At 42.8% G+C, this 20,592-nt stretch overlaps 1 protein-coding gene across 1 annotated transcript in view; it reads right to left on the bottom strand.

Annotated features, from left to right (window-relative positions):
- Positions 1-20,592, bottom strand: part of UNC5D (unc-5 netrin receptor D) — an 868,705-nt gene that overhangs the window by 136,606 nt on the left and 711,507 nt on the right. The gene's annotated exons all lie outside the window — the stretch shown is intronic.

Raw genomic sequence — 20,592 nt, 5'->3', positions numbered from 1 at the left:
TGAAAAAAGGGTGCAAGGAAAAAAGGACCCGGCTGGATACTGAAATGGCGCTGGTGGATAATGAAATCTCAATAACAATAAACATCGTTAACGAAATTGGTTAACTTTAGATACAGTTTTAAAAAAATACAGGAGTTGATAACGAAATTATATTAACGTTAAAAATCATAACGTATTTGAACAATACAGCTTAACTCAACCCTACTCTCACACAGAACCCTCTAACCACTCCCCTGGTGGTGCCTAATCTTAACGATCCCCTCTTCAGTGGTTCCTAACCCTAACCACCCCTCCCCCAGTAGTGCCTAACCCTTACTACCAACCCCCTCCGGTGTTGCCTAACCCTAACCTCTTCCCCGGCTCGTGCCTATCCCTAACCACTCCCCCTGGTGGTGCCTAACCCTTATCACTCCCTCTGCAGAAACACCCTTTTACACAAAGAAACAATGATATCTTTGATAACGTAAAGTCTGTACACACAAACAAAATAATATGACAAAAACTATAACGTTGCACGCTTCGAAAATGATAACATACTTCAAAAATGTTAATGTTCTAATGTTGTTAACAATATTTATCGGGCGCCCTTTTTTCTGCTTTTTTGCGCAGTAGTAACGATTAGGGATGCTCATTCGGATTCCGCGGAAATTCAATTTCCGAAATTCCGATCGGAAATTGCATTTCCACATCGGAATGTGGAAATTGGTAATGCAAGTGCGGTAGGCAGATTTCCGCCGGAAATCGCAGAAATTTCCGCCGAAAATCGCGGAAATTTCTGCCGACTTTAACATCGAATTTCTCAAAAACTATAAAGTCTTTTTGAAAACTTTTTTTGCATCTTGTTCACAAAATTCAGTTTAATAAACCCTGAAAATGTGGTGTTTCTAGGACTTATGGGGGCTTTGCTATTAACCGCTAAAGTCGGCGGATTTTTACTGTAATGTAAAATGCAGAAAATCTGCATCTGCCTATTTTCTGCATTTTACATTACAGTAAAAATCCGCCGACTTTAGCGGTTAATAGCAAAGCCCTCATAAGCCCTAGAAACACAAAATTTTCAGGGTTTATTAAACAGAATCTTGTGAACAAGATGCAAAACAAAGTTTTCAAAAAGACCTTATAGTTTTTGAAAAAAAAATCGATGTTAAAATTGGGCAGAATTTCTGCGATTTCCGGCGGAAATTCCGCCTTGGAATGCGGAAATTGGTAGCGGAAAGCGGAATCGGTAATTGGCAATGGCGGAATGCGGATTTACCGCAGAATCGGAAATTGCCATTCCGATCATCCCTAGTAACGATAATTGCATAAGAGTTTATGGTGACGCCCTCTTCTTCCATTAGCCGCTGGTGCCCTTTTTTCCTGCTGCCCTTTTACATTCATACTTACATAACAACATAAGAGCAGGAAAAAAGGGTGCTGGCAGCTACCATCTTGTTCGCTTGTACAGGGAGTTCCTGACTTAAGTTATAAACGGCCAAGATACGAACAACACGATTATACAAATGGCCTACCGATACCACCACAATCCCATCACATCATAAGGAAGGAGGAGCAGCTTCAACCCCTGTGAACTGACACGCATCCCCCTCCTGCACTCCCCCATCCCAGTGTGTAATGCAGAGAATAGTGCAGCAGAAGCCATGCTCCTCTTACTTCCCCACTAGAGTCCAGCGCTGTACACCATCCTCTCCACTCATCTCTTCCTCTTGTGCCTGGCATCTTACTCTCCTCATCTTGTGTGTAATCATGTGACTTGCAGGAGATGCCAGGCACTAGAGGGAGAGATCATGACTGGTGATTTGTAAAGATGTGTATTAATAACTGTATTTATGCATACATAATTCTGTGATTATACATCTTTACAAACATTTGCATTTTTTTCACATTTGAATGCTGCAATCAGTTAAAGTCACCCCTATTGCTACTAGTACAGTCCTCCACAACACTTTTTTTTTCCATAGAAAAACTGACTTGAAAGAAACAATGAAAGGCAAAGTATCCTTTGAAGTTGTAACAATGATGGCAAAAAGTATAAACATAAAAAAAAAAAACATTTTTGCAATATTATTATTTAGTATTTATATAGCACTGATATCTTCAGCAGCACTTTACACAGTACATAGTCTTGTCACTAACCGTCCTTCAGAGGGGCTCCCAATCTAATCTCATGGTCACATGTCCATCACAGTCTGAGGCCAATTTAGGGGGAAGCCAATTAACTGTATGTATTTCGGATGTGGGAGGAAGCCATAGTGCCCAATGAAAACTCACAGAGACACGAGGAGAGCATACAAATTGCATGCGGATTTTGCTCTGGTTGCTATTTGAATCGGGGGTCCAGCCCAGCAAGGCAAGAGAGTCCTATCCATAGCATTACCATGCTGCCCATAGATATTCTTTAAAGCGGACCTGAACTCAAAACTTCCTCTCTGCTCTAAAAGATAAGCATCAGCATGATAATCTTTAAAGAAAAACATTTCTTTGTTACAGCTGTTACAAATCCTGCAATAAATCTGCAGAATGTCTACTTCCTGCTTTATTGGAAACAGGCATAGGATTAAACAAACATGTTTACATATTAGCTGTTCTGCTGAGGCAGCCAGCTGGCACAGCTGAGAGATAAAATTAAGATATTAATTAGCAATGTTCTCAGGTAAAACCGTAGCATGAATACAACTGTCCCACAACATCCTTGAGATATTACACCCCAAAAAATGATGTTCACAGAGAGTACTTGTTCTCTAGGATGGCTGTAAAGTGTACTGGTTAAGAGCTCTGCCTCTGACACACAAGACCTGAGTTTTGAGCCTCTGCTCTTCCTGTGCAGTAGGCTAGCACCTATTCAGTAGGAGACATTGGGCAAGACTCCCTAACACTGCTACTGCCTAGAGCGCAACCTAGTGGCTGCAGCTCTGGTGCTTTGAGTCCTATTTGTCTTCTCAATTATGCTTATTTTTCTTTTTCTTTTTTTTACAGTGAGAATATGTTATGCTTTCTGTAAGATTTGTAGCTCTGTTCCATGCCTTCAGCATAGCTCAATACTTTGAACAGTGCCTATTGTATCAGTGAAAGACTGAGATGTCCGGAATTCACTGGCACAATCTGCATTGTTAAAACCTCTTAAAACATCATTACATCCCCATTTGTAGAAATGAATGCATATTCTCTTCTAATGCGAGGATTCTTTTCACAGGCAGCATTTGTTCAATAAACATTATTCAATATTGGCCATTTGTAGCTGTGTAATTGCAATATTATTATAACTCATGACTAATTGTGACATCAATTAAACGGCCGCTATAAATGAAGTCAGCTAATCAATAGAGGCTCTCTGTGCATCTCTCTGTGAGTATTAGATGAGTAACTTTTATTGTGTTTTTACAACATGTGAATTTGTTAGGGAGTTTTATAGAACATTTGTGTGCGTAATGGTAAGCACAATGAATGTTAATGAAGTGCAGTCATTTGGATGATGTCCTGCTAGTCTCTTATGAAAAGAATGCAGAGGTTGGCATAGTCTTCTAATGAGATAACTGATCTACACCATACTCAGATGATTGTAGGTGGATATCTGCACATTTTCAGCAGTCTGCCAGATTTGGTGTTTTTTTTTTTTTTGTTCTTTTGTAAACACCAAGAGCCTGAAAGACACATAGGCATTTTATTTGCATAGCTGAGTCGGTGTCAGGGAAATCAAGCATTGCCATAGGCTTTAATTTAAAATATTGGCAAATTGGAACGAAAAGGAAAATATGGACTCCAGGCAAAGGGTTTTTTCTCTGCTGCCACCAAAGGGGGGTAAATATCACTTTTCGCTGTTTTTCCCCATTTTTTTACACCATGGGTGGGGCAGTGGTCTTAGTGTTAGGCACCACCAAGGAAGGTCTTTAGTGTTAGACACCAAGGTCTTTAGTGTTAGACACCAACACCAGAGGCGGAACAAGGTCCTCCAGCACCCAAGGCTGAGACACCACAGTGCGCCCCTCTATCCCTGGCACCCCAGCTGTCACACACTGATTGCTATCAGACTAAGAGGCACCCCAGGGCCACCCAACCCTACCAACACCTTAATCTCTACTTATCTGGCTTGCAGTCACTGCCATGTATCCCCTTTTCTTATTTCTCTCTGCTTCAAACACAATAGGGTAATGATAGCTGAGTCAGTTAAGGTTGGAGACTCTCTCGCCACTGCCTCGGTCCAGTCCCAGGTCTTTGGGATAGGCACCACCAGGGGAGGCTTAGGTTTAGGCACCACGGGGGGGGGATGGGGGGCAATGTTAATGTTAGGCTGTTGTGGGTTCTGTGTTAGAATAGGGTTAGGTTTAACTATAGTAAAACATACGCCAACAATTACCAATATTAACACTTTGAATAGTAGAGTATCTGTAAATGTACCAATATTGTACCATATCAGCACTGTTCCTGTGTCTGATTTTCCGTGGCACCCAAAATTCACATATGCGCTATGTCATGCCAGTATGGATAGGCTTAGTGGCATAAGCATCATCCCCCCCCCCCCCCAGAAGTAACAGCAGGAGACACATTCCCTGATAGGATAGGTCCTTTTGTGGCTAGGATTTTATCTAGTGCTCTCCCTATTCCTATATTAGTGATCTTAACACACAGCTTGCTGGTGTGTTCGCATGGTACATATGTAGGTATTAGCAGCTCCCTTGCAGGATTAGTTAGATGCGCTATCTGTCCCAGTGAGGACGTTAAGGATATGTGCTCCTATTCCTTAGATAGGTTTTGATGCGCTGAATGCCTGCATGTTTGTGCTATGCATGTTACAGGGCCAGAGTTAGGACACATACGACAGTGGGCTACCTCTACGCGGTGTATGTGACTACGCAAGAGACTTTATTCTGGTAACAAAGATCCCAGCTTTTAACTTAGCTGTAGGGACAGCATTGATTGCTGCATGGTTTTTGTGAATGGATTCACATGAGAATTTGAATGTGCGGAAGTTCATTTTGATGTTTTGCTGTTTTGCTTGCCACACCCCTTCCAGCACCTCCCCATTAAATATGCAAGTGTTTAAATGTCCTAGCTCAAGGTGAAGAGCCTGGATTTTGTGTTTTTTATGCAGTGTTTTCATGTCTGCCAGTAGTAAGTATGATGACTTACAGGCTCATTGTGTATCAAACAATATGAACACATTACATGGCAAATATCAATCATTTCTTGATCTCTCTTCTATTTTTTTAATTTCTCACTTTGCAATGTATTGATTTATTTTTTCCCTTTTGTACTGAAGTTCCTCTTTAAATTAATTACTGGCAGGGATGCTCGGGTAGTGCTTTTTATTACTAGCCCGGATCCGGATCCGGGTACCCAGATATCCGGATCCGGGTTTCCGGATCCGACCTTGCGGATATCCGGAACCGATCCGGATATCCGACCAAATTACCCGCGGGTACCCGACCTGTTCGGGTATCTGGATAGAAAACCCGGAAGTGCCCTTTAAATAGCTTTAAAATGGTTTTTAGGGTAAATGATGCATGCAGCATCATGTTTTTTAAAGGGAAATACTAATTAATTATTTGGTGGACATAAAATGAAAAAAAAAAAAAAAAAAGCTGTCAATTAACATCAGGACTAGGTTCCAGACAGCGGTCGTGCAGCCCACATTGTGTCCAAAGTCCAATCGCACAACTGGGACATGACAGTTTTCAGCCCAGACACCTCCAAAAAAATGACACCGCAATTGTGTTTTGGGTTGAATATAGGTGGCGGTATCAGCAGCAGTGGCCTGTGGCACCGTGGCGGCCAGATTGGGGAGGTATAGATTCTCCTGCGGCCTGCGGCTTTTCTCCCTGTGGTGGTTTCGGGGTTGAGTGGTGTGGCTGGTGGTAGCGGCAGAAGGATGTGGTGGGTCCCGCATTCCACGGCCACTGTCTGCAATGCTGATCCTCCATGCCAAACCCACCGACGCATCCTCCTCCTCAGAGTCAGAGCTGACATCCCCATCCTGTGGATGGTAGTCACGGTCCTTCATCCCATCATCAACATCACACCCCCCCTCCTTAAAATCCAGAACATCCTCCTCCTCAAACTCCTTGCGGCTAACAGCCCTGAGTTCAATCGCGGCGCCTGGAGCGAAAAGCTCGCTGACTGAGGGTAGGCTGCCCGCTGGGATCGACACTGACATGGCAGACCTTCTGAGGGTGGCTGTAATGTTGCTCCCTGTCCTCTTGCCCTTGCTGCCCCTCCCCCAGCTGCCGGTGCCAGCAGACATAGTACAACTTATACGTGATGATGTCACCAGATGATGTGGGGTACTCTTACTTTAATAAAATCGGGGTTGGACTTTACATTAAATCAGCACGGAGTGACAGACCGCAGAGTAGAGGACAGACAGTGCACACTGTGTTATGGTGGCGGCCTGTCAGGTACACGCGGTGCGTTCCTGCACTCGATTTCCCGCTCGATTCCCGTCGACTCGATTTTTTCCGACATGTCCGATTTGCGTTTCGATGGATCGTTAGGTCGATTTGGCATACTTTACATGCGAATCGACCTAACGATCCATCGAAACGCAAATCGGACATGTCGGAAATAATCGAGTAGACGGGAATCGAGCAGAAAATCGAGTGCGGGAACGCACTGTGTGTACCCGCCAGGCCGCCGCCATAACAACTAACTGCAGTACTAACTACAATACAATAACACAGTAATCCTCCTATTCCCTATACTGTCCTGCTGGCCTACACAGATACAGACACAGACAGGAGCTAACTGAGTGAATGAAAGCAAACAATTACAAGCTAGTTAGCTAAAAACACAATAGAACAATAGTGTAGTGAAGGTGTTTAGCACTCAAAGCTTTAGGTTTATCACTGTATACAGCACTTGCTAAGCCAGCCCAGCACTGGAGCAAGTCTGTCAGTGACCAGCCAGCCACACAAGCAAGGACAATCTGTCTCATCATGCCAGCCCTCCTTGCTATACAGGGGGGCTGGTCAGGGTTCCCTTCTGTGATTGGGTGCCAGGACTTAGGCTGGGAGGCCTCTGATTGGATCAATGAGGTCAGGTGGGGCTGGCCAGGGTTCCCCTCTGTGATTGGTTGCTAGGGCTTCTGCTGGGAGCCCTCTGATTGGCAGAATGAAATCATCTACTTACTAGTTGCACTATCCGGATCCGGATATCTGGACGGATACCCGTGGGTATCCGGATTATGCAGCTAGCTATCCGGATAGAATCCGGATAGTGCTATCCAGATAGTGGCCCAGGTATCCGGATCTGGATCCGACCCGGATAGGGGAAAAATGGTCGGATACCCGGGTTTACCCGGGTACCCGGATCCGGATGAGCATCCCTGATTACTGGTATACAGGTGCCATTTGCATCCAGAAACAGCCAGAATTGTGGAGAAAAAGAAACTATATCATACCTTACAACTGTCCCAAGTTTGGAGGAACAGTACCTCTGTTGAAACCAAATCCTTCTGTACTTCGTTTTGTCTCACTTGTTCCTTTTTTAAGGCTTATGTACAGATCTATAAATAAATGCATTTATCTACAAGAAAGTGCTTATACTTTTCTAAAGGCTATGCCCAGTCTCTGAATTATTGTAGTGTTTGTCTCCCACAGCATAGCATAGTAGTGATAATTTATTTTTATCTGCCTACCTGGGAGGTTTTCAAAGGTTTAACTAGAAGTGTGGCAAGGTTGTGTCTTTTTTCCAAATGTTTTTACACTAAAATCTTTCTCTCTCTCTCTTTCTCTCTCTCTCATTGTTGGGAAAGCTGTGAATTTAGTGGCGATTCAGGCAAAAAAGGCACTGGAAATTTGGTCACAGCCAGCACCGCTCAGTCCGTAATTTGGGTGCCATCAAAATACAGAATCCAAATTACTATAAAAAATAGTGTAATTCGGGCCACCAGCAATAGCTGGAAGCCGAATTACATCTTTCCCCAGTGTCAATGGCGGCCTGGAGGGGGAATAGTAATTTACGCCCCTGGGACTTTTACAGGAGCAGGGTGAGTTGTTTTTCGGCTTTACCCTGCTCCCAAATTTCCCACCGCCTATGTATGCATTTAGTGTATAATTAGACCTGTAACTATACTTTTTTTATAAGTTTAATACACAGTAAATATAATGAAGTTCTGAGCAATGCTATCATCTAGGGCATCTTAAACATTAGTGTGCAATCACAGAGGGAAACAGCTTAGTTTGTAACTCAGTGGTCTGGAGCTTCACGGTATGTACATTAGCTTTTCAGAAGAGCATATCATAGTGTGGTTATCTACATAATCTCAAGGCAGTTAAGGTAAAACTGTGTCAATGCACTGTAGGGCATATAACACAGATCAGTGCTCAAATGTCATCAGCTTGATAGCCTACAGTTTACCACATCGCTTTTAATCGTGAGCAACTTTATTCATATTTTGGGTTGTCAAGGGTGACAGAACGTTCTAACCTAAATATTAAACTGCATGAACTATTGTTATAGCGTTGTAACTGAAATATACCTGTTGTTATTATTTTTTTTTTTTTTTAAACATACAGTTGTCTCAGGAGATTTAAAAATATAATAATAATAATAATAATAATAATAATAATAATAATAATAATACACTAAAACCTTAGTTTTGAATCATGGTAGCCAGAAGAGATTATGACATAGCTTAAAGCGGACCCAAACCAAACATTTTTTTAATTCAAAATATTTAGTTGCACCACTTTGACACATACAAAGATAAATAAACATTCCTTCAAGCTTATAAGCATTTCAGTGCATGGTTTTTACCCTTCTCTTTTCATATCTAGGGTTATACAGGTGGCAGCCATTAGCAATTCCTCCTTTGCCAGACACCTGCTACTCCACCAGTTTGCCGGATTCTGTGCCGGCAATATGAAAGGAAGGGAGGGGTTCCTCCAATGAATGTAAAATATTTTATATTTGTCATCATGCAGATGAAGAAAAGGCTGCTATTTATTATTATAATTTAGAAAATAGATTTTATTTCTGAAATGTTGTATTTGTAATTTGGGTCCACTTTAAAGAGACTCTGAAGCGAGAATAAATCTCGCTTCAGAACTCAGAACGCCGCTATCACACGGCTGAACGGGGGTCCCTTACAGCACAAATCCTCTCCGTGCAGCCGGGGATCTCTTCTGGGTTGAGGCAGGGCTAACCGCCGCAGCCCTGCCCCACGCGCGTCTGTCAGCGAGTATCTCCGCCTCTCCCCCGCCCCTCTCAGTCTTCCTTCGCTGAGAGGGGCGGGGGAGAGGCGGCGATGCGCCGCTGATAGACGCGACTAGAGGCAGGGCTGCAGCCGTTAGCCCTGCCTCTAGGAGCAGCAAAATCTACGACCAATTGGGTAGTTTATTTTGCAGGGGGGGGTTGCGGGTGAAGGGACCCCCGTTTAGCCGCGGGATAGCGGCGTTTTAGCAGGGGCACACGTGCCCCTGCTAACTATGAGCTCTGAAGCGAGAATTATTCTCGCTTCAGTGTCTCTTTAAGGCTGTTGATAGTTTGTGTTAAAGTCCAACTGTACTCAGCAGGTAGACCAGGCGGAGAATACTGGACTTACAACACTAGCACTGATGTCAGATTTTTACTTCTAACACACCGTTCTTCCAAGGTTTAATGGTATGCTGCCTGCACCCCTCCCCAGCTCCTAGCACTACTTTGCTGCTGGATTCCTTCCCACAGACTATTGTTAGACAGGGCAGCACACTCCTTGCCCCCAGCAGGCTGCATACCCTTTTAAAGAGCAATATGTTAACAAGTAAGGCAGCCAGAGCCCAGATATCAGACTTTTACTTTTGAGTACAGATGGGCCTTTATACTACACTGAAAAAGAAAAAGAAAAACAAACTATACAGCTGATTTTCCTTGTGTGTGCTTTAATGCATAATCTCCAGCTGTGAAGGTAGACTGTGACTTTGCTTGTGGGCTGTGCCGCACACGTCAAGATAAGACACCTTCATGCTGTTCTAATATTATTAATAACAACAAGAAGTATGGGCTGGTAACGATTAGGGACAGAATAGAGCTGCTTCTTGACCAGCTCCAGCACAACAAACCTGTAATCGAGTCTATCCTTTCAGGCATGTATTGGCCTTCCCTTTCAGACACTACATATTGAAGCTGAAGTGGATGGATGTCTCAGCATGAGTAACCTTAGATGACCTTCTCTTCCTCCCAGGTGCAGAACAGTCAGTTTAAAGTAAATAAAAAATTGTCTCTGCCCTCTTTCATGGCAAATCCTTTAGATCCCCAAGCAGTCGACAATCAGCAGTCTGCAGAACTGTTTTAGCATGCCAAGTTGGAGCTATTGACGGATGACTCAAAACATGGAAGGGATAGGCCTAAGAGACACAGTGCAGTGATGCATAACCCTTACGTTCCTCTCAGGAGGTGGATGTCTAGCTAAAGATGGAAGGTCAAGGTGGGTCACTGTCTGCAATCCACTCTCCACAGGAAGACACATATCAAGAAAAGCGCTGCACTCAGAATGAGTAAAGAACATCAACGACCTAAACATCATGTGTGTGAGTAAGCATATGAACATTCACCACTTGCGGTGGAAAGAGACCTTTAACCTGAGAGCACAGACCAGCAAGCCCATCCTTCTTCCTCTCCTACACACCAGTAATGCTTGCAAATTTTCGCCAAAGTAAAGTTCGCATCAAAAATGCTATTTTTTATTTCGAGAACATTTTCATGAAAATAGCTTTTTGCAGTATCGTGTTTTTCACGAAAACAATATTTTTCATTCCAATATCATCATGAATGTTTCTGATGTTATGAATCTTATCTCAGTCAGCCTGGCTCTATTCTGGTACACTGCCGACGAGTGGGAAGCTTGTTACCTCCGATCCCACAGTCCTGCTCCTCACTGAGGGCTGAGGGGAGTTCAATGTGACAGACTGAGGAAGAGAAGGAAAATACACCTCACCCCTCTGCAGAAGCTGCTGAAATATGATCTATGCTGTGCCCACATATGTTTACAAAGCAAGCTAGATATGACAGTGCAGTTTCTTGGAGGATGGAAAATGTCTGGAACATTTTTCTCTTTATTTACTTCATAAAATTCACTGAAATCGAAATGCAGACAGTACAATACATATGCAAGTAAAACAAGTATTTATTTACTTATATACAGTGGTATGTGTGTTTTTCTTTCCTGGGATTGTATGGCTGCCCCTGCTGCTTTGAGGGCCCATTCACACTTGAGCGTTTTGCCAGCAATTTCGGCAAAACGTTCAAACGCTAGCGCTTTTTAAAGTGCTAGGGTAATAAAAGTCTATGGGCCTATTCTCATTTGGGCAATTTGCTCTAATCGCCGCAAATCGCCCAAAAACGCTAAACGCAAATGCGTTGCCTTCACCATTTTCAAGTGATTTCCCGGCGATTGCGTTTTAGTGCTATAGAAGCGCAAAACGTGATCGCTAAAAATCGCCAGGTGTAAATGGTGATTTTTTGGCGTCAATCGCCAAAAAACACCAGAGCAAAACGCTAGCAAAATGCTAGCATTTTGCGATCAGCAAGTGTGAATGGGCCCTAAGAGTTATGCACTATATAGTGAAATCCACTACTAGCATTTAGTGTCTCAGAAACCTACTTTTGAGAACCACAGTGATGTTATCCGTTGCAGAATTGACCTGTTTTAATATTTTCAATATTTTTATTTCATAACACAGTTTTTCTGCATATAAGTGCCTTGACTGTTTCCCCCAGTGCCCTGGATGTATTATTCTCAGGACAGAAATATGATTTTTAATATTAGTAATGTGATCATGGTGATAAAATGGAGAATATTTTGAAAGAGGAGCATTCTCAGGCAAAAATAAAAAAGCAATAACAGTGTTGTGATAAGGACTAGCATCTCCTGGCTGCATTGCAGTTAATTCAATTTGTTTCCCTCAACCAGCTGAGCTCAAGTGCAAATGCAGCTGTGTATCGGCCAGCGGCCCAGAGTGCACATAGCGTGTCAGGAGGACAGTATGCGTTAAGGGCATGTTGGTTTTTCCTGCATGTGCCCTGCTATCTCTAAAACCACATCTATTTACTCATTGCTTCCATCCCTGAGAAGAATGTGAAATTAACCTGGAAATGATCAAATTCAGCTTAGCGCTCAGCCAAGCGTACGTCCAAATACCATGCAGAGTTTGGTGGCTGATAGTGCGCTGCCATATACCAAAGAAGAAGCTGCTGCCTCCTCTCTCCTGTGTCATTCGACGAGCTAGCTTTGATTAACCCCAACACCTGTTTACCCAAGATTGCCTTTTATTTGATCTGGCACCAGAGCAAGTTGTCATGTTTTCCATTCAATAACAGCACAAGAAAGTTGTTTTTTTTGTGTTTATTTTTGCGCCTTAGATCAAAAGAAAATGCAGAACCTCACATATAGCTTTACAAAAGTTTCACAAACAACTGTGAGGTTAATATGTACCTCCAGTGTTGGCAGCCAATTACACTGCAGTAAAGAATTGCTTGGATCATGGGTTTTACTTATTATATTAGCAGCTTGAAACTCAACTTGAACGGCTATAGCTGGATTGAAAAACAGTGCTGCCCTTGTATGGGCTCCACACTGCCCTCCAACCAGCCTGCATGGCCCAATGCCACCAGGAGTCTACTAGTTCCAGCCAGCGGAAGGATAATAATTCTAACACATTTGAGATGAGGTGAGCCTTAAGAGAAGCAGTAGGAAGCCTGAAAAAATGCAATGCAGTCCACCACATGAAGCAAAAGGTATTAAAACAGCTAATGTTATTTATGTTTGTTTTTTTATCTCAATAAACAGGTAGTTTTGAGGCAGTTTCAAGTAGGGATGCTCATACGGATTCTGCAGGACTAAAAATCGGAAATCGGATTTTCCCGGAAATATTGCATTATTGCAACTCTGTAATTTTGGCCCAATCACAGAACTCGGAAGTATTTGGCCAATTAGAGAATGCAAAAAATTACCCAATTAAGACTTTTTGGAAATTGGGTGTCTGCGGAAATACTGCAATTTTAGCCTGATCACAGAATTCGGAAGCATTAGACCAATCAGAGAATGCAGAGTCAACTTGGAATCATTTAGCCAATCAGAGAATACAAAAAACGACCAAAAAAAGACTCCTTGGAAATCAGAATTCTAATTTTGAAAACGGAAATCTGCAAAATCAGTAATTGGGATTGTCAGAAATCGGCATTTCCGACCATCCCTAATTTCAAGTCATGCTCTGCAGTCGATTGAGATTGATCATAGATTCCTTTAATGAATCTACTATATTTCTATGAATTATGCTTTTATTCACTGCAGCTGTTTAACAATTGTCCTAGAAACCAGGGTTATGGCAACCACACGAGTATAACCAGACTTCCACAAACCACTGATAGGAACACTGAACTGAAAGTTATACAGCAATCTTTTCTACACTCCTGTAAAGGGCAAACAGGTCCTGAATGATCATGCCTTGAAATCTTTTTTAGGAGGAGGATCAAGTTTACACCTAAGTTGCTGATGTTTCATTATTGGCTTTATAGGAAGCAACAGTGTTCAGAGTGGGCATAACCCCAATGATTTTGGTGTGCGAAACTGAAGTGTTAAAGAATTCACCCCTTTACTGTAAAATATTTATAGGTGTCAATAAGCACTAATGGCAATTTAAAAATGTTAGAAAAAGGACTACTACCCGCAGTGAAGCCTTCCATGAGGGTAAGTGGAACATGCCCCTAAACCATCCACTGTTCAAATCATAATGAGAAAAAAAGCAGTGAGAATAAGCAGTAGTCTTACTATTGTTGTTTGAAACATCTGCCCATCTAGACTGATCAACCAAAGCATTCAATCACCAACCTTCCTAGTATCTAATGTTGTGTTGGGTCCACCTTGTGCCACCCACTCTGCCATAAACTCCACAAGACATTGGAAGATGTTCTGTGACATGTTGCACCAAGACGTTAGCAGCAGATCCTTTAAGCCTTGTAAGTTGCAAGGTGAAGATTCCAAGGATCACACTTGACTTTCTAGCCCATCCCACAGGTGCTCAGTTCCCTTCACATCTGGCAAATTTGGAGGCCAAAGAAAATGTGATGCATCAGCCTCATCAACCACCTTCTTCTATTACTTCATGATCTGGTTGTGAGGACTGTTGCACCCACTTTAGGCACTTTTGGTGGTGGACAGTTGTCAGCATGAGCACTCAGACAGAACTTCAGCTATGTGTGTGTTCTGACATCATTCTCTCATGATCAGTATTAAAATGTATGCTACACCAGCTCTTCTGTGATATTTGACCAGACATGCTAGCCTTCAGCCCTCACATGCATCAATTCATCTTGGACACGTCCTTGGACAGCTTTGGGTTGGTACTAACCACTGCATAATTGGAACAACCCACAAGACCTGTCTTTTTTTGGAGATTCTCTGACACATCCATCTAGTCACCATGGGTTGATCCTTACAAATGTTGTTAAATTTACTTGCCCATTTCTCTTTCTTCAAATAAGTTACTATTAATCGTTCATTTCCTGACTGCTATATCCCACCTATTTATAGGGGACATTGTAACAAGATGAGAAATATTATTAAGTTGCTGCGCATCCACCTGCCACGCAACACCGCACATGCCTGCCCACCTACCCCCCACCACGTGAGCGCCCCTCCTCTATCCCTTCCTCGCAATGAGCACAGTAGGCTGTCGTAATATGCCTGCACAGCACTGCCTCCACACCGCATTACAACTGACTTTTACTATATAAGAAAACAAACTCTACATTAACTATGAATGAGCCTGTATCTTTCCAGTATCAACAAAACACATGGCCAATTCTATATAATACCACTGAACTAGGGCCACATTTTGGCATGCTGCTGTGCCAGACACATGAATGACTACAGCCGTTCATATTGTCTCCTCTCCTTTTGTCAAAAGCCCTGTTAAGACATTACTATTATTCATTATAATAAAAAGTTAAACAATATGTACAATTAGAGACGAGATGGTTTATTTTGCATATGCAGTTATGATTACACTGTACTACAAGCAAGATGTTGCAGAGAATGTGACGCCTGCATATTGCATGAGCTTGGAGAGTTTTGTGACTGATTTCATTAGCCGAGCCATTCTTCTCCCTTTGCTACTGCTGTGCAGCTCAGAGCATGTTCAAGTAACTTCAAATCAGCAGATGAGAAGGGAAAACTGTAAAAATAATAATAAGATGTAAATTCTATCCCCTTTTCTTACAATGCGTGATACGCAAGAAGAGAGATTTTGGGCTAACGCTAGTCTATAAGAAACTTTTTTTCTGTGCATCTGTTTTTTCTGTGCATTTGCTTCTTCCATGCATTTGTTTTTCTGTGCATTTGCTATTTAGATTGCATGTGCTGTTCATCCACTTGGACTGTTACAGCACATGTATGGGCTTCTTGTTACCTCATGCATGCATATGTATATGCACATGAATTGTTCTTCCATAGGGTCCTTGAAATTCATCTGTCATGCTCTAGTGGCAGCATAGCATGCGTAACTAAGCAACGGCTGATGCTTACAATAGCCATGCAGTATTGATGTATTGCTACCGCGATACTACACTAGCTTGGGCGCTACTATGTTGATTAAAATAATAGGAGCCGTGCTAGTAAAGTATTGCGGCAGCAATACATGACTGCTGCTCGTCTATCGTAAGCATCAGCCTTTGTTTAGTTACTTTACTAGCAAGGCCGCTACTATGTAAATTTCCATAGTAATGGCCACGCTAGTGAAGTATAGCGGCAGCGATGTAAGCACCGTCCGTTGCTTAGTTACGCATGCTACTTTGCCACTAGAGCACGAAACGTGCCCAGCAGGGACATTAGTTTAATAGCACTTGGAAGGGGATATAACTTGTGCTGTTCCAGCGCGTTAGGATAAATGACTCAACCTAACAGGGTTGCCATTCGATTGTTTGTCTGTTATCACCAGCATGTGCTTCAGCTGGTGCAGCACAAATGCCGGCTTGCACTGCACGGTTACTCATTGTTGGTTTTGTGTTTTGTACATTTTATTTGGCATTATTCTCCTTGAGAAAGAGACACATCATTGTCTCGAAATGTTGGGCTATTTTAAGATGCAGCAATAAAGACAGTTCACTTTTGATTGGAGTTCTGACCATTTACTCTACAAGAACATTTACTCTACATTTATCTAGCACCTGACATTTTCTACAGTGCTCTGCAGAAAACACTGAACACAGTTGCGTCTCTGACTGTCTCTTAGCGAGACTTGCACTCTAGACAATGCCAGGTTTCTGGAAAGGCCACATAGGCCGGGGTCTTGGGTGGCTGCAGTCTAAGGAAGCAGTTTTTATGTAATAAGAAAATATGCTTATTCCAAATTGGGTAAATGGTATAACTTGGTTACAAGCTATTCCATACAGATTCACATCAAAGATGAAAGGGGTCAGTAAAAAATGTTTTTATAAATCTTATGGACTGAATAACCAACTAGCTAATATTCTTTCACCGAAGCAATACTTAGATAACTGAGATATATTATGCATATGCATGTTCATGTTATAACTGGGCAATCTAGAAAAAGGGAATTTGTCCATACTCATTGCAAGATATGTGAGGACTGTATTCTTATTTCTTTGCCCCTGTAAAGATGTTGCCCGACTTTTGGGTTCATCAACAATTGCTGCAACTATTCCTTTTTATTCTATTTTCCCCTTTTATAGAGGGTACTGCTTTAAATTTGTCTCTCCTTGAAGTGCCTGTGTTTATTTTTCTTGGTTGCCTAGTGACTATTTTTCTTGGGGCATGGCCTGCATTATTCCCATCTGGAATCCCTATTATTGGCTGACCGCAATGTCACTCAAGTACTGAGAGACGTTATCAAGGTGGCGGCCTTCTGGGCTTTCTATTGGTTGGAGTTTTTGAGTAGTGCTCCCCTTTTGTTTACTTCCGCTCCTGGCCGTTTTATGCGGATGTTTTTATGCATGGGATCAGAACTTTTACGCACATTCCAGGCAGAGGGATGGACATAAGGCGGCTACGTTTTTTCCACTAAGTGACATCACTGCACATGTTGTAAGCAGTTCCCCATCAGGTCCTCAGCGCGGCTGAGCGTTCCCATTGATCAGTCACATTTTAAAACTATTGATTAATTGTTTGTATGATTCCTGTTTAAGAGGGTTGTGTTTCCCTCTCACTTTTTATATGGCTTTTGGCTTTGAAGAAGAGCATTTAATCTTGAAACAGCGGGCTGTCACCGCTATAGCCATTTTTACTGCTGACATATCATTTTAATGACTTTATAATAAAGATCTTATTTACTTAAGGTGTTGCCATTTTCGTTGGATGTACATTGATCTGCCACTGGTACAGTGACTTTAAAGTGAACCTCCAGACTAAAAATTGACTCAGCAGCACTGGAAAGGCCTGGTGTTTCTTTAACAGTTTTGCAGCATCAGAACTTTTTTTCTCTTATACAAGCCTCATTTTTAGCTGCACAGAAGAAAACTGCCCGGGCATTTTTCCCCTAATGCTGTGCAAAGCATGATGGGATTTCTGATGTTGTTGTTCTCGTTCTGCTGTTTTGGTGCAATTTGTTTTTTGTTTTTACATTTTGAATTTGACATTTGAAGCCTAGCACGTGCAGCTGGGAGGGGTGATCAGGACACAGGACAGTTGGAACTGTGTCTCCTGCTCCCTGCCACCTCCTTTCAACCAAAAAGATGGCTGCCCCATGACAAAGATGGCTGCCCCCATGAATCACAAACATTTGCCTGTTCTTTTAAAACGGGGTGGGTAAGAGATTATATTACCTATCTATTTTAATTAACATAACTAATGTAACTTAATGACAGTATGTTTGTTTAGGCTGAAGCTCCCCTTTAAAGAGGAACAGTCACGAAAATCTTAAATTGTAAAACACATACAAATAAGAAGTACATTTCTCCCAGAGTAAAATGAGCCATAAATTACTTTTCTCCTATGTCGCTGTCACTTACAGTAAGTAGTAGAAATCTGACATTACCGACAGATTATGGACTAGCCCATCTTCTCATATGGGGGTTCTCAGGGTTTTCTTTATTTTTAAAAGCACTTAGTGAATGGCACTTGCTCTGTCCAACTGCCAAAAGAGTGTACATCGAGTAGGGAGGCTGGCCAGCATCTTTATATAAATCTTTTTCAGGGAATGTCTTTATAAAGAATATGGGCCTTGCTGAGAATCCCCTATGGAACAATGGACTAGCCCAAAACCTGCCGGTAATGTTAGATTTCTACTACCTACTGTAAGTGACAGCAACATAGGAGAGAAGTCATTTATGGCTCATTTTCCTCTGGGAGAAATGTACTTCTTATTTGTATGTGTTTTAAATTTTAAGATTTTTCGCAACAGGACCTCTTTAAAGCTGTGGCACACCGCTTGTCCTTTTGCATGGGAGCTCCCCCACATCTGTTGTTTCTGTTCCGGACTGTATTCATGTCACCCATATGATAGAACTTAGGGTCATTTCATACTATAGCCATTGAGTCGCATTGCATCATCACATTGGACAAATGCAATGATAATCTTACGAGGCTATCATATTGATTGCGGTGTGGTGCGGTGGGTTCCTATGCAGTAACGTACTGTATGCAGTGCGTTAACAGGTTGATGTGTAAGTTTACATTGGGGCTAAATTATAGACCGGAAGAGGGGAGGAAAAATTGCTACTTCCTCCCTGCCCATATTCATAGTTCTCCCTCAGTCAAAGATTACGACTGAGCAGAACAGGGTCTACAGGGCCAACGGAGGGGGGAAGGATGGTGTTGTGTGCTAGTTGCTCAGCACCAGTAACATAAACAATATTAAAAATATTGGGGCCAAGGTCCATGTCAGGGGTACTTTAACCACTTAAAGTGAATGGGAACCGCATTTAAAAAAATGAGATAGATACTTACCCAAGGAGAGGGAAGGCTCTGGGTCTCTCCTGGTCCCCTCATTCCAGTGCTGGCTCGCCCGGTAGCAGTATTTGACTAAATTAGTCAAATACTGCTTTATCCGGCCAAAAGAGGCTTCAGAAGTCTTCAGGGAGCCCGAGTGCTCCTGAAGAAGGGCGGCCCTGTACTGCGCCTGCGCAAGCACGCTCATGCCTGTGTAGTATGGAGCCACACATCTTTGGGAGGACACGGCTCCCGAAGACTTCCAAATACCCTTTTAGCGGGGGATTGAAATGGGGGGGGGGAGCCAGCACAGTATAGAGAGCACCAAGAGAGGAGATGGAAGAGTCTATACAATCCAGAGCCTTCTCTCTCCTTAGGTGACTATTTGCTTCATTTTTTTTTAAATGCGGTTCCCATTCACTTTAGCTAGCAGCGGTCTCTGCCCCTGTAAGGAACAGAGACCAGTGGTACAATAACGACGGAATCCCGATGAATCGATGCATATACTCGCCACAACCGCCATCACCACCACACGCCGGGATCTTCAGGACATCCACTCTGCCGTCTCTATGACGGCAGAGTCATGTAAGCCGGTCAAGAGCCGCTTTCATTGGCTCCTGACCGTGTCTATCAATTTAAGCCTATGGGAGGTGCTTACATTGATAGACACGGCCAGGAGCCAATGAAATCAGCTCCTGACCAGCTCACAGGGCTTTGCCGTCAGAGACAGGAAGAGCAAGTGAGCTGCGACGGGACACGGTGGGGATTCAGCAGTGAGATTGGTGGGAGCTATAAGAATGGAGGCTACGTGCTGCGGCGGTGATTGAAATCTACGCCCTGCCAGCCAGGTAACCACCAAAACAGGGCATAGATTTCAATCACGTTGGTCCTTAAGTAGTTAAAAGGCATTTCATTGACAAGGTGTGAAAATATCAATTAGGAGATATGGGCCAATAATATATTTTAGTACATAGCAAGGAAATGAGCAGCGCTACTTAAAAACAGACTAGTGCCTACCTGCAAAAGAGTGCAAGCCCCACTTGTGGGGTCGAATACACACCGAGCATACACATGACCTGTCTACCACTAGAGGAGGATGTTGGTTTCCATTAACAGCTTGCATGCAACCTATTAAGTACTCGTCCCTCCCACTGCGAAGAAGTCAATCCTCCATGGGAGGGGCCTAACACTAACTAAATCCTAACCTATGTATATGCATAGCCTGGGTGCGGCTAATCAAAATCGAAAATTGCGCAATAATATATTTTGTCAGTACCTCTAATGATTCTAATTCATTTGCACAACAACCTCTAGTGTACATAGTCACCATTGCGGTAATGTACATTGTACAGAGGAAAAAAAACCCGGTCAAAGCAGTGTTTCACTTTTCTTCCTAGACTCAGAAATGCATTTAGGAAAAATAACATATTCTTTCTTTGTTCCCCGATCTTTTGTTTTCAGGAGTTTTGCTTTCGTCCAGGGCCTTCTCCACAGGAACTTTCATGAGCTGACCAGAGTGAATCTCTCCACACATAGCTTTGCTGTCTCCCCAGAGCTGCAGGTTAGTTGCCTGGCAGCTGATGGTCTCCATCCACTGGTGTGAAATGAGCGCTGTCATTTTCAGTAAACGTTGTATGTGTGTCTCCCGCGTGTGCTTCCCCCTCCTCCCCGCCCACTCTGCATCCAGCAAGCCTAAAATGACACTCTCTCTTGGCACCCCAGTGGGACCAAATTGT

This window comes from Hyperolius riggenbachi, chromosome 3 (genome assembly GCF_040937935.1).
Source record: "Hyperolius riggenbachi isolate aHypRig1 chromosome 3, aHypRig1.pri, whole genome shotgun sequence".
Lineage (NCBI taxonomy): Eukaryota > Metazoa > Chordata > Amphibia > Anura > Hyperoliidae > Hyperolius > Hyperolius riggenbachi.
Note: the sequence above shows the minus strand (reverse complement) of the source record. Positions and strands in the feature narration are given on the sequence as shown.